General features: G+C 46.3%; 1 protein-coding gene across 2 annotated transcripts in view; it reads left to right on the top strand.

Moving 5' to 3' along the window:
- MYO5B (myosin VB) overlaps positions 1–23182 on the top strand; it is a 275873-nt gene that overhangs the window by 61464 nt on the left and 191227 nt on the right. The gene's annotated exons all lie outside the window — the stretch shown is intronic.

Raw genomic sequence — 23182 nt, 5'->3', positions numbered from 1 at the left:
CTTCTTTGGTTAGATTTATTCCTAAATATCGTATACTTTTGATGGCTATGGTAAATGGAATAACTTTTTTCAGTTCTTTCTCAGTCTGCCTGTTATTCGTATATAGAAATGCTATCTATTTCTGTATATTGATTTTATATCCTGCAACTTTACTGTAATCATATATTACTTCCAGTAATTTTTTCCATGGAGACCATTGGTTCTTCTATGTATAGAATCATGTCGTCTGCAAATAGTTTCACCTCTTCTTTTCCTATTTGCATGCCCTTTTTTTTTTTCCTCTTTTCTGATTGCATTGGCGAGGACTTCCAGTACTATATTGAAAAGGAGTGGAGAAAGTGGGCATCCTTTTCTTGTTCCTGTGTTTAGTGGGAAAGCTTTCAACTTTTCTCCATTCAGGATGATGTTCACTATCGGTTTTTCATAGATGGCTTTTATTGTATTGAGAAATGGCCCTTCTATGCCGATTTTGCTAAGAGTCTTGATCATGAAGGGATGTTGTATCTTATCAAATGCTTTTTCTGCATCAATTGATATGACCGTATATTTTTAATCTTTATTCCTGTTTATATGATGTATTACATTTCATTTTGTATACTATCTCGATGTACAGTGAATGACTGGAAAAAAATAATTTTTTATATAAAGTCCTAAAATTGATTGTGATGATGCATCTACAATGCTGGAAATGTAGTAAAACCATCAAACTATTGGGTCATCAGAAAAGTCATGATGCATTTTTTTCTGCTTCTATGCAAAAGTACATCATGACTTTTTCGATGACTCAGTGGATGAGCTGTATGTTCCATGAATTGTATCTCAGTCAAGTTGTTATAGACTAAAGGCAAGGTCAGGGGACAGCACAGCCAAGTTTAATCTACATGGTGAGTGGATCTGTAGAGGGGTTGTAGGCTGTAAGGTTAGAGTCAAGGTGAGGCCAGACTGTGGAGGCCTTAGAAGACTGAAATGAACTTTCTCGGAGAAGTGTGTCCTCTCCAGAGGAGGGTGCAGAGGAGGTCAAACAAGTTTGGGAAATCCTGGATTACCCATATTAAGCTTCATCCTTTAAGGCAGAGTTCCTCAGAGCTTTCATGTTGATATGTGTGCTGAATCTCTAAGATGGGGATGCATATGCTGAGCTTGTGAATCATATTTGGACACAGAACTGTTTTCCAAGATTATTTCAAGAGATTAATGTTCTGTGCAGCGCTGTTTGAGAATACTGGCCTAGAGCAATAGGGAAATTTTAGAGCCACTTACATAAGGAGATAATACCCTATAAGATGTTCAAAGAAGCATGTTTCTCTGATCGGTTCAATTTTACAATGATCTTTTCATTCTCCATATTGCGATAGCATTTTCAAGGGTAGGGATACCTCCTCTTAAGTTGGCTTGTGGGAATGGATTAAAAGCAGGGCATTGTGAAGTCAGAGACTATATGGTACAGTGTTGTGTTCTGCTTTCTTGTATCATCTGTGCTTTTCCCCAGCTATTGATGCTCAAGGAGGGATTGAAACAATTGATGTGTAAGAGCATTTAGTTCTTGCAGTTGCCACATGAAATTACTTATCCCCTTAATACAGATGAGGATAGAGACTTAAGGATGTTAAAATATTATTCTCCAAAGTCATGAAGATATGAAGTGTGTAGAGCTGCAATTCTGACCCAATCTGTTTGCCCAAAGCCTCTTGCATCAGCCAAGAAGCCATACTGGTTCCCTGAGTCGTGTGTGTTGATTGACCCCAGGCAGTCCTGTGGGAACATTCTAGACTCTAGAGAAGAGAGCAGCATGAAATGCCAAAAGGATCTTTCCTCTTAATGGTTCAAAAGTATCTAAGACCCACAGTGGGATTTGAGTTATGGTGCATTTTTCAGCCTTGCTGGAGACAGTGGGTCATCGGGCTGGCCAGGTCTGATTCTTTGAGCTGTTTGTTTTTATTTTTATGCTGTTTGAAGAAGAGTATCTGCAGATACTTTCTGAAAGAGTTTGTGCCATGCAGATTTATTTGCCAAGGTAGCCAAGGCAATGGGGCACCCACATCCCCCATCTGTCTGTGCTGTGTTGCCAAGCTGTCACTAATAGTGAAGATGGGAACCTGAGGAAGGGGGCACTGCCAGGACATTGGGGTGGTGTAGCCATATCAGGTGCCTGAAAGGGACAGCGTTGAGGTGGGAGACGAGCCCATGAGAGTGGAGACCTGTACCCAGTGTGAAGAATTATGAGTCATAAAACCTGGCTGGACTCTTAGAGGTGAGGATCTTGCTCAATTTGGGTCCCTCCCAAAGTATGAAGAGTATGTAGAGAATTTGAAAGCCTTCCAGGGAAGCAGTATGAAACAAGAATCCATGATGACAAAGGTACCTCCCAGAAGCTAAAACCATTCCCCTTTGGCACACAGGAGGACACTTTTTGGATGATGGAAGGAACAGAATTGAGACCATCCTCTGTTGCCAGTGACAGCCTACAGTGAGCTCACATGCCGAGGCTCCTCTTGGTGTGGCAGAGAAATTCCAGATTGGGGAAGTATTGCAGAAGGAGAGGGAGTGAGGAAGTGATGCATTCTCCATCTTTGGGGTTGCCCACCCTTCCCCTCAGAAGTGGCAACTTTATCTTCCTAGCGTTTGAGACAGAATACTAGGGAATGCAAAACAATGAATTAGGAACTTTTCAGGATCTCCTCTTCTAGGCCGCAGATCCTGTGGAACTTGGGTCTTTGGGAAAATACTTTTTAAAAAAGAATGTTAGGGGAACTGAATTGACATTTTGCTTTGAGATCAAGTCTTAAGTAGAATGTCAGTTCCTTCATCAAGTTTTTAAAAAGTGTGTCTACTTCTGTGAGCAAGAGAATGAGAGGGGGGAAAAAAGAGGAAGGCAACCTCAACAGGGTACCCATGCTGTGATCCAGCCCCAGTTCTAGCCAGCCCAGGTTATGGGCACGCATATACCCAGTGTGTACAGGGAGACTTTGGACTCAAACCCAGAACTTCCCTAAGTTGATCGAGCTTCATAGAGTGTTGCATTATCACTTTGTCACAAGTGGGACCTGATTCTTCCTTAATTTTTGCTATGTGTCTGTTCTGGCTGCTGTCCAGCTGGGGGAAGCTGGCGATGGGAGGTGCTCCCTGATGGAGCTCATGTCTTCAGTCAGTGATCACTACTGTGCTGAAACGAGTAGAGCCAGGTTCTGTTTTTCTGTACTTTGCTTCTGTGCAGGAGTATCGGGGGCTCTGTCTCTGGCAGTCTCTGTCTTGATCTACTATGTGCCTTGGGCAAGCCCTCTGGCCTCTGTGGTTCTAAGGAGAACGCTGGCCTTGCCTCCCAGAGAGACTGGGTCCAGTGAGTTGTCGGCAGGAATCTTTTAAAGCTGTTGAGAGCTGTACAACTTTCAAGTGTGGCTATTACAGTGGACGGAGGGCTTCATTGACTATAGTTAAATACAACAGATGACAGCCCATGGAGAGTCAGCAAGCAGGGAGCAAAGACTGGCCGAATATTTACACTCAAATCTGAAACCATTACTTCCTTCAACCCTGATCTGGGGATGAAGTTTTGTTTTCTTTCTCATGTGTTCATGATTTCAGGTTGGGACGAGTTTTAAGCTGCTATGGGACAAGGTATGGGAGATGCCCGTGGATGTCTGAACACTGGCACAGTTGTTAATGGCTCCTGTGGCACTGTCTCTTGTTCCTGGAATATGCTCCTGGTGTTCCACATTTCTTCCTGGGATGCTCTGTGCCGTTCGCTGTACCTCTCCTTCCATGCTCAGCTGGATCTCCTTTTCTGTGACCTGCCCAGTCTCCCTCCCTTCGGGAAGTTACTACAGTGCACAGCATCATTTTGCTTCTTTCTCATCTCTTAGATGGTGGCGTTTTTTGCGTCTCTGCCCCTCATGTTTAAATGTCTAGTTGTGTTGCCTAAGTTTCTGAATATAGGGGAAACTTATTTAAGCGTGCAGTGAGTGTAGCTAAGGGTGACATCCCTATTTTAAAAGATATTGATTAGTAAGTATATTGCCATCTCCTCTTAAGATTGTGCATTTAGAAAAGAATAGGACTAGGCAGTTTCCTTTGTCTCACTTCCGTGATCCTGCAGAGGGCATACATATTATGAACATTTGCATATCTGCAGTGTGCCCAGATAAGATTAAATTCCTAATAAAAAATCATAGAGCTAAAAGATTCTTTATTTTACTAGTAGTCACTCTGTTTAGCCTGGGGAATCATAGTGTCGGAGCATGGAGAGTCCCGAGGTCATTTGGTGGAAGTGCTTGTGTGCTGTAAGGATGCCAGGTCCCACGGCCCTGGCACCCTAACCCTAACCCTAACCCTAACCCTAACCTTCAGGTATTGCCCGCCTGTTCCCTAGGGAGGTACCATTATCAATTTGCTGTGTTCGAGACAGCTCTCACTGGCAGGGATTTCTCCGTCATACAGCACTCCGCTGTCCCCGTCTGCATTCACCCCTGAGTCTGAGCTCTGTCTCATGCATCTGTCTGTGCAGGTCAGTGGCCAGTTTCTCATACCTGCTAACCCCTGCTTTTCTTGTCCTCTACTCTGGGCCAAGGATCCTGGCTCCCTCACTATTTCTTTTCAGTCCCTCTTCCACCTGGCGCCCTGGACACCATCTTCCTCTCTGGTGTTGGTCACTGGATAGGGTGTGCTGAGGTGGGAGGGAGATACTTACACAGAATCTCCGTTAGAGGAGCCTGCGGCTGCATCCACTTTAGGCAGGTATTGTTGACTTCCAGCAAGGTTGCAAGTCCCTAAATTTCTATCTCCCCATGCACACACACGTGCCCATGAATTTCATAGTACACCTTTACTGAGGTTTAATTGACCAGCAATAAGCTGCATTATTTAATGTGCAGTTGTACACATTAAACTGCACATCCAATTTGACAGTTTCACTTACGTATGCACCTTGACACCATCACCACAGTCCAGATAACGAACACTTCTTTAACACCCCCGAGTCCCCTGTTGCTTCTTTGATGCCCACTACTCCACTTCCAGGTAACCACTGATCTACTTTCTGTCACTGTAAATTTGAACTGCTTTTGAGATTAGTTGCCCTCAGTCTGCACTTCTGCAATTGATTTTTTATATGCTGATTCTTGAACTATCCATATTACATTTCAGCTTTGTACCTGTGTCCCATTATTTTGTGAGTGAATCCTTTTGAATTTCGATCTTTGCAACTGATTAAGTCTCCCTCTACATTTGCAATTTTCACAAGTTTGTCATTTCCATTCTTATCCATCGATTAAGAAATGTTACCCTGGATGGATTCCTGTAAGGTACAGGAAGCATTTTTTTTTCTCCAGATACTTATTATTTAATCTGATAGCTCTAAATAGTTAGGTATGTGTAATTTTAAGTTGGATTGAAACCCTGCACACGCTGGTCAGACGTGACTTATTCTCGCAGTCCTTGTGGCTGTGTCCAGGAAGGTGGACTAGCACAGACCCCAGCTTGACCTAGGCAAGTTCCTTCACTGCAGAAGCCCCCCTCCTCATTGACACGAGAGTGTGCACGAATGCCCTTGGCATCTAGGGCACATGCGGGCTCAGACGTGCGGAGTGCTAAGCACAAGTTGCAGCACCGGGCAGGGCTCCCTAGATGTGGGCTCTTCTGGCTGCTACCCATCCTTACTACATGGCCTTTTTCTGATGTCAAAGTCAAAATTGTCGCCCCACATGGGTTTCTTTTGGAATTAATAATGGATAGTGACATGTGAGTAAGATTCAGTTTTTCAAGGTGTCTGAAATAATTTTCGGTGAAAAAGGCTAATAGAATGTGAAGCCTAGCGGGATAAAACGGCATTTCTATTTACATCGCCGTTGTGCCTTTCACGCCGTGTTAAGCACTCTTCTTTTAACTGCATGTTTCCACGTTTCTATCCCAGAAGACAGAGCAGCTGCAAATGTATGCTATGTCAATATACTTGAGTTGTTAAGGAAGGTGTCTTGACACAAGGTGGCTTGGCGTTCAGTGTCCAGGGGCAGAAACAGGACTGCCTGGGCTCTCGAAGCCTTGAAGCCATGTGACCTTGAGTGAGGCTCCTAAGTTCACCTTTGCAACTGCGCCTGCCTCTGTGGAATGGGGATTCAGTAATGTCTAACTCATCAGATGGCTGGAATCGGATGAGTTGATGAATGAAAAATGCTTTATATGATTTCTGGCATGCAGTGAGTGTTCAACAAATGTCAGCCATAGTTTTGGTAATAAAACACCAATGATAAGTAACAGGTACTATCCATTGTAGTTTCGTTGTGTCCAGAAGAAGGAAGTGTGAAAGGACAGTTGAAGGGGATTGCTATAAGTCACCCTCAGAGAACTAATTTTATGTTCAGGGCTGAGCAAATAGACTAATGATGGCCAGTTCTATGTGCTCTGTGAAGTTCTATTAGACTTTTTAAGAGGTTTGTATTTGGCACCCACCTATGATTCCAAATTCTAATTTCAGTCTGTTTCGAGAAAATGCAGCACCCATTGTAGTATGGTTAAACATAATTATTCCCATGTACAGAAAACCAGTCACTTTCACTTGCACTTAGGATGAAACTGCACTGTTAGTAGCTGAGCAGCATCTGGAATAGTGGATACCACCTTCCTTTTGGTGATGCCTGTCTGTAAGATGAAGCAAAGGCAAAATAGTACATCGTGCCACAGGAACGAAATGATTTTTCAGCTGGCTTATAGCCAGTTGCTTGAAAGATACCAGCTAGATTCCAGTCACTGAGCATGCTGGGGAGGCCAGAAAGCAGTTTTCACAGTGGTCTCTACGTGATGGTCTCTGCTAGTGCCATGGTGGGGAAGCCCATCAGAGCATCAGTCTTGAAACTACAGGAGTGCTCCCATTGGGGGAGTGATGCAGTTGTTTGTGGGAAGAATCGATTAAAACTTCACTTTTGCACATCTTTCAAGATTCAAAAGATTATGTAGTTTGCATCATATGAGGGGACTTTGAAAAGTTTGTGGAAGATGGACTTAAAGTACTAGTTTATTTTGGTGCAAAACATTTTGAAATTTGCATAATTTTTTATAGTAGGCATTCCTATAAAATGTTGGAAGACTCATTTCAATATAGTAGCACATGAAATAATTCATAAATATATATTTTGGGGGAGCACACTTTTATACTCTTATTCATAGGGGTGCATGCTCAAAAGTAAGAGATGCCTAATGTCCAGGACACTGTCCAAAGCCTCAGATGCAATAATCTTTGTGGACTAATTCATGTGCCATAGATAAAAAACTGCCGTGCTGTGGTTCTTCCCATTGTGCCTGTTATAGTGGGAAAAGGTGAGAGACAGTGGCTGACTCAGTGCAGGAGAGTTCCGTAAGAGCGAATTGTCTTTGTCCCTCTGTTGGTGTCATCTTTCTGGGCTGAGTTAAGGAGCACCACACTTTTTTTTAAGTAGCTCTGATTATATTAGGACATAGGTGTATAACAAAGGACAGTGTGTAGGCTTAAAGAAAATACAAGCCTTGGGAGAGGTCTTTTATCCTGGAGGTAGACTTTCCCTCCCAGTACTTGACCAGGTACTGGCCGCCTCGATGATGGAGTATGCAGAGGTTGCTTTGATGTTCACTCCTCTGCTCCTGGTAACCACAGACCTGCTTTCTGTCGCTATAAATTCACACTGCTTTTAAGATTTGTTGCCCTCATTCTGCCCTTGTGCAATTGATTTTTTATGTGCTGGGCAGGATTGTCGAGCTATCTATATTATATTTCAGCTTCGTGCCTGTGTCCCATTATTCTGTGAGTGGATCTTTTTGAATTTTGCTCTTAGCGTGTGATAGATGGTCTCCCTGACTTGGTGTATCAGAATCACCAAGGAGCCCTCACTCCACTACTGAATCAAAATCCCAGGGGTAGAATCAAATCCTGTGTGTGTGTGTAAGCTCCCCACATGGTTCAGAAAGGACCAAGTCTTTGCGTCAGTGTTGGGGCAACTCTTGGAATAGATTATCCGTGACTTCTGGGTTCAGAACTAGTGTGCATAGAAAGAATTTGTTTCACAAGTTCTGATAATGTCTCCATTCTTTAAGCTCTGCTTAGTTGCTTTTGAAATCTCAGTACAAATGAAGGATTTAGGAGTATTTTTTTTTTCAAACCAAATGTATGCACATTTTTAAAAAGTTCACTCACGAGAGCAAGCATGTGTGTATGCATGCAGGAAATGGGGGAACACCCCGGTAGGATCCATCACACCACGATCCTTGGCTCCCAGCCCTCTAGCTCATCAGAATCTTCACACACACCCAGTGTGTTTTCAGGTCGACACAGGATCCAAAATTACCTGCACCACCTAAGCTGAGCACAAGTTTTTAGTTTTTATTTAATTTCATTGATTACTATTATTTTTCAATTTGCCACAGGGCATGTGTGAAAGAGAGGCGGGGGAAGGGGGAGGAGAGGGGAGAGAAAGCCGCCAGGTCCAGAACTCAAACTGCTGTTGGCACTGCAGGAATCCAGCATCCCAACTTCCATGCCATGTGCTGGCCTGCGAGAGAGGGTTTTGATCAAGAAAAGAAGTTACAGAATTCAAACGCCTGCTAAAAAGGGGAGGCCCCTCCAGTTTTAGGAGATGCCTGCCTCTTTTGCAATGATTTTTAGCCCTGGCTACACCCGAGAACCACCAGGGACTCCTTAAACTACCCACACCCAGGCTTCCCCCCAGAGATGGAGTGATGCAGTTGAGGCGCAGCTGTTATTTATTAAACACTCCCGGGTACTCTCTGTGTGAGGCCACGTTGAGATCATTGCTTACACTACCTGTGCAACTCAGGTCATCCAGGTCTTTGTCAGCAGCAGATCCTTGCGAAGTGGGAGAATTCCGTGAATGGAGGGTGTTGCAGTAAGGTGTGCAGGCAGTGCAGCGTGGTCAGGAGAAAGCCTCATGTTCTTGTCCTTACAACCACAGTGGACAGGCTTCAAAGCAATGCCTTTTGAGCCGGCCTGTCTCTGGCTTCTACCCCTGCTATAGATCAATGCTATTGGAAGCTGGAGGAGGGGCACCTCCAGCCAAAAGATGACAGAGATTAATTTGGTCCTCTGTATTCCCAGAACTAGAGAATCAAATACTTCATGATCAATGCCTTGCTTTAAAAAAGGTGACCTTTTTTTGTTAAAGGGGAGTTGACTGTCTTTAGGAGAGCAGATACCAAGAGTACTTAGAATTATGTGGTATCTTTTTAGAAAATACCTTGTAGCAGGGAGAGAAAATGAACCCCAGTGCTCAGTGACTTCCCTGCTTAGTCGCCTTTACTTGCCAAGAATAGCTGCCCCCGTAACCTTGTGTTTCTGAGAGACTACTGAGGGCATATTAATATAGGAGTGTAAACTATTTAGAGCGCATTTAGTTTAACCATGTGGGACTCATCTTCAGTGAGGATATTGGGGATCAATATGTGCTCACTCCATGTCGTACTGCATCCCCGCTGGGTCATTGGGCTCCTAGAACTTTATTCCATTTGTCATTGCACGTATCGATCCATCGTAATTACCTGGTGTGCACGAGTTCCAGCTCGGTGATCTAACAAATTTTTCATCCCATTTATGTGGGGTGGCCATTTCTACAATTTTGTTCCTTTTATTACTTTATAGAGCCCCTTATATCTAAAGCGTGTGCTCATATAATGCATAGAATGACTAAGGTTCCTTTCTTGGAGTTGAAAGGCTCTTGAGGTCTAGCTTCTTTTTTTTTTTTTTTTTTTTTCTGTGAAAGAGGTTTTTGCCTTAGTGACGTGTGCTTGCCAGAGAGAAAGACAGACAGAGACAGTGAGAGGGAAAATAAGAAATCCCCCACCCCCACCCCTGGAGGGAGGTTGGCCACACCACAGCCCCTTCTCTGTTCCCCTCCCGGGATCTTGGGCACACACACAAACACACGTACCTGGCGTGTGTTTCAAGTCACCGGGTCCGGGACTTGAACGGCAGTTGGCCATGTTGGAGTCGAGCAGCATAACCGCTATGCCATCTGCTGGCCCTGAGGTCAAACTATTAATATGTAGAATGGAAGTTCCTTTTTCAGCAACTTCAACATCATGGTACCCAGTCTGGGATAGAAATGCTAGTCTCCTCGGGAGGCGCCATTCTGTTCAAAAGCTCTGAGACCGGCCGACACTTGCCTCCTGTTGCTTGCTCCATTCCAGCCAGCTGTGGCGGCAGCGGTTGCTCTGGACCAGCGGCCAGAGCAATCTGCTCTGCGGATGATCATTTAGTACTTTTTCTTTTCCACCCTAAACACTCACCCTGGTCTGGCTAGCAGTTTACCATTCTGATGGACTTCCTTAGAATATATTCCAGTTTTCTATATATACAAGAAATGTGGCACCTGTATTTGAGTCATGATCCTAGCTCTAGACAGACCAGAGGAGAGACCTCTGGTCACCTTCTGTTCGCCTGGAATCTGAATACTTTGGAAATACCCCAAAAGAAATCTAGTGATTTTTTTTTGCTATGATGGTTGATAATGAGCAACCAAAATACTCCAGTACTTTTCTTTCTTTTTTTTTTTTTTTTTGGAGAGGTTTTTGCTATAGGGTATGTGTGCTTGCCAGACAGAGACAGAGAGATAGAAAGCGAGAAATCACCCCCCGGGGGGATGGCCACACCGCAGTCTCTTCTCCTCCATTCTCCTCTTGGGATCTTGGGCACACACGCACACGCGTCCGGCATGAGTTTTAAGCCACCGGGTCCAGGACACGAACCGCGGTCAACTATGTGGGAGTCCAGCGACATAGCCATAATGCTAACTGCTGGTCCCTCCAGTACTTCTCATCTGAACTGTGGTCACACCATTGCCACAGTGAGGTGTGTGGTGGGCCCACCGCCTTGTTGAACTTGCCCAGATCAATTAGGCTAAGTGGCAGTGTCCAGTTTAGAATCCAGGTTTCCCATTGGCCAAAGTTCTTTCTTCTATAATTGATGATGCTGTGTTCTTAGAACTACTAGAAGCTGTCTTTACTACCATGTAAGCAAATCACCAAAGTGACTTTTTTTTTTTTTGTAAGATGTTGTAATTTCTCACTGAAGACATTTATAAGAAAATAGTTTATTTTGCTATAGGGTTTATGTACTTGCTAAAGAGAGAAAAAGGGGAATTTATAAATCACCCTGGGGGAATGGCCACGCTACAATCCCTTCTCCATTCTCCTCTTGGCACTTTGGGAATGCATGCACATGCTCCTGGTGAGGTTTTCAAGCCACTGGGTCCAAGACTCAAACCACACAGTCTGCCACATGGGATCCAGTGCTTTAACCACCGTGCCACTTACTGGCCCTAGATGGTAGATGGCTTATTTTTGTAGAATAAGCCCTGAAGACCCTTTTTAACTTGGAGGGGGGGTGGGGAAGAAACAAACAGCAATTCCCAGTTCCCATCATCCTCCTGCCCCATTCCATGGGTTTGTCTGTTACCTCCGGCGTCAGTACTAGTCTGCCGTCAGTCTCGAGCATACTGGCTTCCCCTAGAGGCTTGGCTTCTACCTGAGGCGGGCCCAAGCCTGTTCTAAAACTGGGAGGATGGAGGTAAATGCAGAGAAATAGCTCCTTTGTGCCCTTCCTCCCAGGCTTGTCTGTTTATACTGCCCTCCCCACCCTACTGGCAGGCCTTCTCTCCCTCGGTGTCCTGCGTTCTCTGGCCATGGCGTGGAGTGTTCTTACTCCTCAGGCCCAGTTTGTGATGTCTCAATGGGAATTGAACAAACTTTGGAACATCCCTTCTCCACAACAGACAGCATTTCAAGACATTCTCAGGACTCCCAAATCCTCTCTGCTCATTAAAAGCTGAATTTTGTGGCTCTTCTCCTTTGTCTCTGCCTTTCTGTTACAATAATCCAAATCCTCCTAAAACAAACAAGTGCCTTGAGCTGAAGGAGAACATGCCAAGTAAAAGACACGCAGAAAAGTGTATTAGTGTATTTCAAAAATATTTCCTCGCTATGTTGATATGCATAATAAGAGGGAATGGAATGTTCCCTGTGATTCCAAGTGATATATGAGCATTCTTGTTTAATTGCCATCGCAACTCTATCTCAGCTTTGTAAGTTTGGCAATGGAACTGTGGAGAAATCATGTCTTGCCCAGGGCACATAGCTGGCAATGGGCAGAGGTGATATGAACTCAGGCACCCTTAACTACAAATGCTGGGCTGTGGGCCAGTTTGGTGCACTCTGAGGTTCTGCCTTGGGAAACTGAGGAGGTGGAAATTCTATCTGCTGAGGCCAGAAAAATGGGTAGAGAAGAGTAGACACTCTTGGGGGTTGGAAAAGGAAAAACGTGCTGGGAACCCATTATAGCCAAGGTCCCCTGCCCTACTCTGACCTCCAAGTCGAGCTGTCTCGTAGCTGAATACGTGATGCAGTGGGAGAAGGTCTTGGCCTCTAGATGGTTACTGAAGGCTTTGGGAAGGCATGAGGTCAATCAAGGAGAGATTGTTGGAAAGGAGGAAAGCTTCCTTATCTAACCCTGAGGAGTGTAAGCATTTAATGATTTGGTAGAGAAGGAGGAACCTCCCATCAAGAAATCTGGGCTAGTGAGTGACTCTCCACTGGGGTGACACTGGTTCTTTGGAGGCCATCGGAAATGTGGGTGAGGGTTTTGTTTGACACAGATAGGGTGGAGGTGGGGTTCTGCTGCACTGATTAGGTACAGGGCAGCCTGAAATGTGTGGGACAGTTCAGGTGTCTAAGGGTTGCCTCTGCTCAGAGTATGGCACCCAAAATGGTCTTTAACATTCTTTGTAACTCTTATTCATCCTGCCCTTTTAGTCTTCTGACCCCCTTTTCTCTCCTGGGCACAGGGGCCCTGAAAAAGCAGAGGGCATGGCCAAAGTCCCCAAGCTCATGAATGGCAGAGCTGTGCTGGCACTTGGCTCTCCAGACTCCCCCCTCCAGGCTTCTCAGTGTCCAATTCTACTTCTTTGTCTTGGGGCTTAATGCTGGAGAACCTGGGCATCTAGCTGTCCTCCCACAGGGGTGCTGGTTTTGCACTAATTAGTTTGCCCCGTCTGATGTGAGTTCTCATGGCTGCAGCACGGCAGTGTCTGCTGGGAGGCCATGTGTGAGCTGACCTGCTTGACCCCTGATGGCTCCTCAGAGAATGATCACGGTGCAGGTGGTTATTCACGCACATGCATCTTCCTATGTGCATCCTGGAGTGCAGAGCCAGCAGTGGGCTTCCGACAGGCTAGCTGTCCCTGTTCTTAGCATTGTTCTGCACACACTACGTGCTCCCCTGTGGCAGCTGCTGGGTGGGCAGAAAACGAGCCTTAGCAGTGCCCTGTGTATCAGTTTCTGCCCTGGAGATGAGAACAGCTTCTGAAATCCTCAGGATAGACAGGTGACTATATCCTGCGAAGTTGGTGACTGTCAAAAGAGCTTCCTGCTTAAAAATACCTCCCTCCCTGGCCACTTTGTTTAGGGTTACCTTTCCTCTTGGCTCTGAGTCAAATACTGTGAAAATATCCAAGTTTACTGAGGAGAAAATGTCACCAGTGTCACACCTCCAAACCACAACCCAGGTTTGTCACCTTCGATACCTGCCTTTGGGCCTCCTATCATGCTTGGGTCCTGCTGCATCCTCCAGATGGGCCTCATCTTTGCCTGTATCAACTTCAGATCCCTAGTCCCTTCTCCACGTGGCTGGGGAAGAGGGAATATGTGTCTCTTTTAAGGTAAATGATTTCTGTATATGAAAATGCTTATGGAAAGGAGCCAGTTGGGAGGGACATGTCAAAACTGCATCATATGGAAGACAGAAAAAGAGGACCACAAGTAGTGAGACGGAGGTGGGAGTAGAGCTCAGATGACTAAACTGCCCACCATAAGGAGACATGACTCTTCTGTTAGAGAAGGGGAGGAGAAAAGTTGTGTGCTGCTGCAGGGAGGGAGGGTGCATGAGGTGGTGAGAAGTGAGGAATGTTCTGGCCTTTTTCCTAGATTGCTAAGATCCCCTGTCATCCTAGCATATGGCCCATACGGAGATGTCAGGCGAATAATGCATGGATGTTTAAATGTCTCTCACAAAGCTGATGTCTCTGGAAAATCCCTAGGTGGGACACAGTCGAATCCAAACACATGTGTTTTGGGGGAAGAAGGCCTCAGGCCTGTAGTGTGCGCTGTGAGCTGATGTGGTCAGTGCAAAGGCAGGCAGGTGCCAGATGACAACTGTCTCACAGGACGGGACTGGGTGGGGCTGCAGGCATTTCCCAAGGAGCTTGTGGCAGGTGAGCTGGCTGAGCTGGAGGGTGGCGTTGAAGATGGTTGTCACTGAGGTGCAATCCTTGTGGGCCTGCCTTCCTGCCCTGATCTGTGGCCAGATTCTTGTCCAGGTAATCTTGAGCAGGTAATCTTGAGCAGGTAGAGTAGAGGGATCCCATGAAAGAGAAACGATAGCATCAAAGACTCAGACAGTTGGAAGTATTCTTAGGTATTTTTTGGTACAGCTCAATTTTTAAAAATTTACTTAAAAAGCTTTTTTTGCTATAGGGTGTGTGCGTTCACTGGATGGTGAGAGACAGAAGGAAAGTGAGAAACCGCTACTACCACCTCCCTTCACCCCACCCAGGGAGGAGGGCCACACCACAATCCCTTCTCGTCCATTCTCTTGGGATTTGAGGCATGTAGGCACATGTGTCTAGCATGTTTTTCAAGCCTCTGGGTCTGGGATTCGAACCATGCAGTCAGTCATGTGAAAACCAGCTACCCCAACCACCGTGTTTCTGGCTGACCCTCAAATCCTATTTTAAAGAAGAGAAAGTAGGGGCTAGCTGCTGCCATAGTGGTTACATCACTGGACTCCCACACAGCCAACTGTGGTTCGAGTCCCAGACCCAGTGGCTTGAAACTCAAACTGTGTGTGTGCATGCATGCCCAAGATCCTGGGAGGAGACTGGAGGAGAAGGGATGGCAGTTTGTGGCCATCCCTCTTGCAAGGGTGATTTCTCACTTTCCTTCTCACTGTTTCTGTCTCTCTCCAGCCAGGGCATGTGCCCTAAGGCAACAACATTTTTTTTTTTTTTTTTTTTTTTTAAAAAAAAAAGGAAGTCAGGTGCCAGAGAGGAGAGGGACTTCCTAGGCCCTGAATTCAGTTTGGACTGAGGTTCCTCGGGTACCAGATTCCTGATCCAGTGCTCTTTCTAAACTTCAGCAAAAAGGCAGGATTCTTGGGCCAGGGTCAGACCCCAGTTCTGCTCCCTGTTGAGTCTTGACATGAACTGAGGGACTTCAAGGCCAAAACTCCATGTGCCTTGGCCAAGATGAATGTCAGATTGAGCCATTATGGTGAATTCATTTGTAGGACCATTTTCTGAAGAGATGGCTGTCTGAACGCTGGGCTCTAAGAGACTGACCCAGGACCAGTGCGTTCTGGTGAGCGGGGTCGACCCAGAGGACTGTGTCCTGGAAGGGCAGGCTGGATTACCAGTCCGGAAAGAAAGCCGGAGGACGAGGGGCAGGCTAACCTCTGAACAGACTGTGCCTGCTCTGTGGTTGGACAAGAGCCCTTTGGCCCATCTTAAAAAACAAAACAAAACAAAACATGATGCAGCATAAAAGAAAAAAAAACACTATAAAGGAAAATATCAAGAACCGTGACCTCTGAGTTTTCGTTGTGTAATAGAGTTCCTCTGCTCACTATTTGATAATGCTATTTTAAAAATTTTATTTCTTCTCTGATAGAGAAAGAAGTGGGCACCCCATCAGGGTCTTCACGCCTCAGTCTGCCCCCATCTCAGCCTGGATTGTGGGTACCCACATGCACCCCCAGCGTGCATGGGGGGTCCTGAGCCACCGCTTGGCCCCATAAAAGCAGATTTTAAAAGTGTGTTTATGGTCTTTTCCTTTTTGAAGTGGAAGTGGGGTTTTATCTGGGCTCTGCTGTGATGGGTTGTGTGTTTGATTTGCCAGCTCCTCTCCCAAGTGGGGAATGAAAGGCTCTGGAGTGTAACATTGTTCACATCCTTCTTTCCTTAGATAAGTGAATACCTTAGTACAAGCCAGGCGATCCCACAGCCTGGGGAACAGGTCTGCGCTGAGCGGGGCAAACAGTGCGACTCCTTTAGTCACTCTCTAATTAGTTAGGAATGTTTGTCTCCCACCTTGCCTTTCCTCTATTCCTCCCTCCCTTTTGTCCTCTCCCCCCCCCCTTTTTTTTTTTAAGAGATTTTTGCTATAGGGCATGTGTGTTTGTCCGAGAGATAGAGGGCAAGTGAGAAATCCCCTGCCCCGCCCCCAGGGGTGATGGCCACACTGCAATTCCTTCTCCTCCATTCTCCTCTCAGGATTTTGGGCACACATGCACACACATACGGCCAGAGTGAATTTAAGCCCTGGGTCTTGGACTCAAACTGTGGTCAACTGTGTAGGAGTCCAGCAACATAATCATCATGCCATCTGCTGGTCCTTCCCCCCTTTATTAAAAAATTTACTACAGTGCGAGACAGCGATGAAGAGAGAAAATGAGAAAGTACCTACCTTCCTCCTACATGAGGATGGTCACACTGCAGTCCCTTCGCCATTTCTCCTTGAGGGATTTTGGGCACGCATGCACACTTACCTGGCATGTTTTTCAAGTCAGAGACCCAAGACTCAAATTGTACTTTTGGCTCTGTGGGATCCAACCACCAGGCTTCCAGCCCCCTTGTAATTTGTAAGAACTACTTATTAACTCCCCCATTTGAGAATGGCATTTAAAATGGTTGCCCACCAAAAACCACGTGTTACATGATGGGGCCATGACAGCCCCCATCGTCTTCACAGAAGTGGCATGCTGTGGTGCTTTAGAGATTGGGGGCTGAAGCCAGGCTGCCGCTTAACCAGCCACATGACCTCTGTTAAGTCGAGTCAGCGCTCGGCATCTCATCTGTACCATGGGGTGCTGCTTGGAGCTTATTTCTAGGACCGTTCTGAGAATCAGTTGATACGTAGAAAAGCCTGGCGCACAGAAGGCGCTGTTGCCTTTACTGTCATAAAGCGTTCTTCAGTAACACACATTAACCCCGTTTAAACATCGTCTTCATGCTGACATTTTAAAGATTTCAAAGACTTCTTTAAATAGATTTCTACAGTGAGTCCTATAGTATACAAGGAAAGAACAATTTATAAAGTTCTCCCTCACCCCATCTTTTAAAAGAGGCAGCAAATATGCAGAAAATAGACCACATGCAAATACAGAGTTCTTTGCAGCGTAAGGATGCAGACTAAAAAGGATACATGCATCACATGCAAGGGGATGTGAGTGGCTGAGATGAAGCCCTCCACTGTCAAGCAGGCCCATCAGAGCAGAAGCAGAAAACAATTGCCTACATAATCATACTGAAATCGCCCAGCCTGATTTTAGGCTAAAGAACAGTTGATGTTTTTCAAAATTTAAAAATAATTGATTAACTTTTAGAAATCACCATTTCTCTCATCCCTAAGGGGGAATGTCTGTGCTATAATCCCTTCTCTTCCATTCTCCTCTCAAGATTTTGGGCACAGGGACCAGCAGTTAGCGTAATGGCTATGTTGCTGGACTCCCATGTAGTCGACCGCGGTTCGTGTCCCAGACCTGGTGGCTTAAAAACTCATGCTGGGTGTGTGTGTGTGTGCGTGCCCAAGATCCCGAGAGGAGAATGGAGAAGAAGGGATTGTGGCATGGCCATCCCTCCTGGGGGGTGATTTCTCACTTTCTGTCTCGCTCTGTCTTTCTGGCAAGCGCATGCGCACTATGGCAAAAACCTCCAAAAAAAAAAAAAAAGATTTTGGGCACACATGCACACCCACCTAGCATATTTTCAGGCAGCGGGTCCAGGACTTGAACTGCCCAGCTGGCTATGAGAAGTCCAATGCCTTAACCCTCCACACCAACTACTGGCCCTACTTAATTAAAATTTTATGTTAACTTATTACTGGGAGTTAAGTAAATCTAGTGACAAGAGAGATCGGTCTTAAAAATGTTTTATTTGATAAACATTTGAAGCAAAAGGATTATTGTTTAAATTGTCAGATAAAATACCTTAGGCTTAAGAGATTTTATTCCACTTTGGGTGCTTTATTCTCTTATTTAGAGAATAAAGTGACTGGAATTATTCCTGATATTCCTGAATGATATGCTATGTCTCATCTTTTGATTTAATAGTTAGATTTTGATGGCCTCAAAGTAAAAGGGATTTTCAGTGTCTATCTTTCAAGAAAATTTACAAAGCTACTATTATATCTATAAAACATTTAAGCATGAAAAATGGAAACGTGCCCATATGAAACCCTGCCATGAATATTTATAACAGCAGCATTTGTAATGGCCCAAAAGTAGAAAGAACCCAAATGTCCATCAGCTGAAAAATGAATAAACAGAATGATCTACCTGTACCGTGGAATATTTATTGCTCAGCTATAAAAAGGAATGAGGTACTGATCATGTAATATGGATGAACCTTGAAAAGATGATGCAAAGGGGAAAAAAGCCAGTCACCAAAGATCACTTACCATGGTTGCTGAGCAGGTTGACGAGGTGGGTGGGCTTCCTAGCCTGCTTTGAGGCCTGTAGGACTTCCAGGCAGTCGGGACTGGAGGTGATCCTGGTGCCAACAAGAATGTTAACATGTCCCCAATCAACCCTTGCCAAATATCAGGTGGAGTCCAATCACAGTGCTCGTTCCGGGCAGCATGCCCCGGGAAGGCCACATGTGCTGCTTCCAGTAGGAGCAGTTGATTCAGCAGGTGGCACTGATGGGACACCTGGAGGAGGTGCTTGCTCACCTTTCTCATCTGTTTTCCCTGTACTTTTGGTACGTTTTTATGTAGATGTTGTAAAGCAAGGTAACAAGCAGTCCTCAGGTTCTCGTCTTCCTTCTCTCACCCGTGGACTGTTGAGGTCCCTGGCTCCTCTTCTGCACACCACCTCGATGTCATTTATGACACAACTGGGTTTTACTAGCTCGCTCTCTACAGGTGGCATTTGAAAGAAGAAAATGGAGGGATTGACTGTAATTCAGATTGTCAGAGGTTCCTGCCTGGGATGTGCAATTCTGTTTCTTGGGTCCTTGTCCATGAGGACTTACCAGCCATGCCCACCCAGGACACGTGGGCCGATAGGCTGTGGGCAGAGCTCCTGCCGCACTCAGGGGGGCTGGGCAGTGGAGGGGGAAGGGAAATGCTAGATCTGGTCAGTTGACACCCGGGCCGCAACTAGATCACTTGGGCTTTGTACTGACTCTTATCCTGTGAAGTGAATCAAGAGTGTATTATCTGGCCTGCTTCACGTCGTCAGTGGAAGGGTAAACCGAAGTTCTGAGCACCGGGAACAGGATAGTGGCACAGCAGTAAATGTAGAGTGTATTATCTGGCCTGCTTCACGTCGTCGAAGTTCTGAGCACCGGGAACAGGATGGTGGCTCAGCAGTAAATGCGATGCTCTTCAGGCTGACCCACTTGGAGAGGGTCCAGGGTCATATCTGGAGACTTACCTGCGTGCTTGTCCACACGTGCCCCTGATCCAGGGCTGGCTGAATCTGCGGGTGGCTCACGAAGGCAGGACTCTATTGGGGGTGCTGCCTGTCTGTTTCCTCTGTCAAGAAATAAATAAATGAAAAACTTAAAGTTCAGATGTGGTTATACAAGAGGGTAGAGAGTTGTGGTTTTGGTTTTCTGTGTTACCTAAGTACTGTTGCTACTTGTTGGCCACTTACACGTGTGCTAAATGAAAGGTGCTTGAGAGAGGACCGGGAGGTGAGTAATCAGTAGGAGCTGTCAGTTAGAACCAGGATTTGGGGTGCTCTGCCTCAGTCCAAGTGATTGAAGGATCCTGGGGTTCTCTAGAAGGCCGTCTATTTCTGGCCCGAGACGCCGCAATTGTGAGAGCTTAAGCATTGACTGAGGCGTAGTCCTCCTCACGTTCTGAAGTGGTTTTGTTTGCCGTACAAAATGGCAGGCGGTGGGCGCAGTTGGTGGGGGGAGGCCTGAGGTACTAAAAAGAGTGGGATTGGCACACCTAGACCTGGAGGGCTGGGTTTCCCAAATGGTGCCAGCCTAAGATCGCCAGAGACCTATGTGACTGACAGAAGGGATCGGCCATCCTCAACTTCAGTTCTGGTAGAGGTGTTTGAGTCGGCAGGTTTTCCTGCCAGCCTGGTAAACGATTTGCTTTCCATTATCAGGTCTTCTCCAGTGTACTAAAGCAAATCTCTCTCGTGAGGACTCAGGTGTGTTGAGAGACCTTGTGGGTATGGTTCATCTGTATCCCAGGATCCACAGACTTGGGACTTTATCCCAAGGAGACCACAGATGAAAAGAGCGCTGCTGATAAATCGAGCTGACATTCCTTGAGTCCTGCACTCTGAGCTCTCCGCCCCACGAATCATCTTCCCAGCCCTGAGCGTGGCTGTGTCTTTGCTCACATATTTGCTGGCTGCACCAGATTGCTTCACGGATCAGTCCTCTGTGGTTGGAAGCATGATGTGTTTGAAGGGCCTTGCATGGGAGAGGAAAGAAAGCGAACCTCTGATGTCCGGTCAGGGCTCTGCAACTTGCTCACAGCATGTCTTTCAGCAAACCAGTTAGCTTCTTTGCACGCGGGTTTCCTCCTGGGGAAAGAAGGTAGCAGCCACCTATGTGGTGTTCATACTTGAGCAGTGGCCCTCTGGAGGCCAGAGCACCTATTCCCAGGCGATTTTTCTGGGCAGGTATCCTAGACAGCCTTAGAATTGGGCCTGGGGAAGAGTTGGGATTTGCAAGTGACATGGAGTGAGGAGGAGATGAAGAGGGAAGAACTCCTCATGAAGAATTACATGAAGAAAAGTGTAAGAGGAGGGTGAGGTCGAATGAGAAAGCATGAAGAGTCCCATTCGGTTGGAGCTGAGTTTTGTATTTTCAGGATCTGATGGCAGCTTCCTTGTCACTGATCATTGACTCAAGCTCTGAGTGGGGAGGAGCTCACAGATCAGACTAATTTCTCTTTGCCCTGTGCTTCCTTGTACCCGCCTCCTGCCCCAGACTTCTCAAGTCTTTGCAGCTTCACGTCGAAGTCCCTGGTTTCCTAACCTCTCCCTTCTCACATCCTGCTCCTCTTGCTGTGGATAGTCCCTCTGTGTCACACCCTGGGTCAGTGTGGCCCATTGGACATAGGGTCCTTGGGGAGGCTCGACTGTGCAGAGCAGCGGCATTTTGCACCAGCTGTGTCTCAGTGGCAGCTCCCCGCATGACCAGGAATGGAGCTGGCTGAGTTAGAACTTCAGTGCGGTCGTGTGAAGCCCTTCTCTGTGCCAGTCTCTCTTCCCTTCCACTCCTTTGCTCACCCTCCAGGGGAGGCTGGTGGGGTAACCATAACCTCGAAGTGGAAGAGTATGAGATGAGGGCTGGTGGTGTAGCTAGGGTGAAAATGGTCAGGAGGAGTGGACAGAGGCCTCCATGGCATTCAGAGGCAGCTGTCCTGTAAGAGCCCGTTACAGAAATGATCATCGCATAGTTCCTTTCTCTGGGTCTTGGCAACCTTGCCATATGGTATTACTCTTCCTGCTGCAGGATGTCCCAGCTAACTAAATCGAAAAGCAGAAGCTGTCCTTCATTCCCCAGTTCTGGAGTCTTCCCGAGAATCCTAGAGATGCTTCTGTTCTGCCTGGAGATTCCTATTGGAGGGAAAAAGATGGAAAAGCTCCTGCCCCCCACCCCTCCAGATCTGCTACCAGAACACGGAGCCATGTGGACCCTAAATCCTTCTCCTGCCAGCCTCGCAGCTGTGTTGCTAGTTCCCTTAGTGGGCCTTTCCCTTAGGAAAGGCATAAACCCTGTGCCCCACATCAAAGCCCATATCCCGTACCTCCCAGAACCTGGGCCCCCATCCCGATCATCTGAGAACCCTCTGACTGGTGAGCTTTGTGTTTATGGAAGTGCTGAGAAATGAAGTTGCGGAGACTTGCTTTGGCCTGAGATTTCCTTGTTTCCCTTACCAGGCTTTTCTTAGACTCTTTGTAATTCTAAATGATGCTAAATCAAATTCAGATCTGTAAGATTCTCTTCCTTTGAGTTTTCTCCAGAACATTCCAGTTCACTGGGTCATAGGCAAGATTCTGAAGGCATTCCAGCTATGTGGGTCTGTGCTCGGAAGGAGTATGCTAATATTTTAAGCTAAGTGGGCAAAATGCTGTGAAGATTGAGCATTTATTTTGTAACTGCAGAAGGCCTACAGCAGAATTAGCGTGCCATGTTTAATGGTAATCATAATCATTGTGCTACATGATAATTTAGGCATGAATATTAACTAGTTGACATGAATGGCTGTAATTAGTAGTACCTGTCCCTAATACTCCCTGCAAAATGTTACTGAGTGCCTGCCAGATACCACACACTGCGGGAGTGTGCGTAGTGTGGCTTCGTGCTCTGGACATTTTGCCATTGCCCTGTCTTTTTATTTTGTTTCATTTTTAATTTGCTTTAGGGCATTTGACTCACTAGGGGAGAGAAAGAGAGAGAGATGAGAGATGAAAAAGCATTCCCCAGTGGGGAATGCCACAGTCCCTTCTCCATTCCCCTTCTGGGAATCTGGTTCTGGGCGCACACTCATGCATGCACGTGTGTCTGGTGTGTCTTTCTAGGTACTGAGTCTGTGTCTGGGACTCGGACTGCCCGTTGGGCCATGTGGGATCCAGCCACCTTAACCACTTTTCCACTGACTGACCTACCGCTGTCATGTCTCTAAGTGGGCCTTCTGATTCTTGATACCACCCAGTGCTGAGCACCTGTCCTCCTCCCTCCCCACCCAGTCCTCAGTATCGTAGATATTTGAGGCTGGAACAAACAGTGTCTGGTCCAGAAGACCAAGGCTTCTTGCATTTAGGGGAGAAAGGATAAGGAGAAAGCTTAACCCAGTGAGAACCTCTCTGAATTGAGGCAGCTGGGAGACTGTGGCAGCTGCCTAAGGGGAAGAATGGGTCCATGAACATTGTTGCTCTTGGGCCAACCCCTCCCCCTCTAGAGTAGACAGCCCTAAATAACCAAGGCAGACTGAGCTGTAAGCCCAAGGGATAGAGCTATGAAACTTCAAGCCGAAGAGGATCAGAGGGATCATCTCGTACAGTGAGTTTCAGGATGCCCATACTAAGAGCAGCATCACTCAGGAACCTGCTAGAAATGCAGATTCATGAGCCTCTTCCCACCCTGCAGAATCAGATGGGCTGGACTCCAGATAAGTGTCTTAC

The sequence above is a fragment of the Tupaia chinensis genome, unplaced genomic scaffold (assembly GCF_000334495.1).
Source record: "Tupaia chinensis unplaced genomic scaffold, TupChi_1.0 Scaffold000119_2, whole genome shotgun sequence".
Taxonomy (NCBI): Eukaryota; Metazoa; Chordata; class Mammalia; order Scandentia; family Tupaiidae; genus Tupaia; species Tupaia belangeri.
This window is presented reverse-complemented; position numbering and strand designations above follow the sequence as displayed.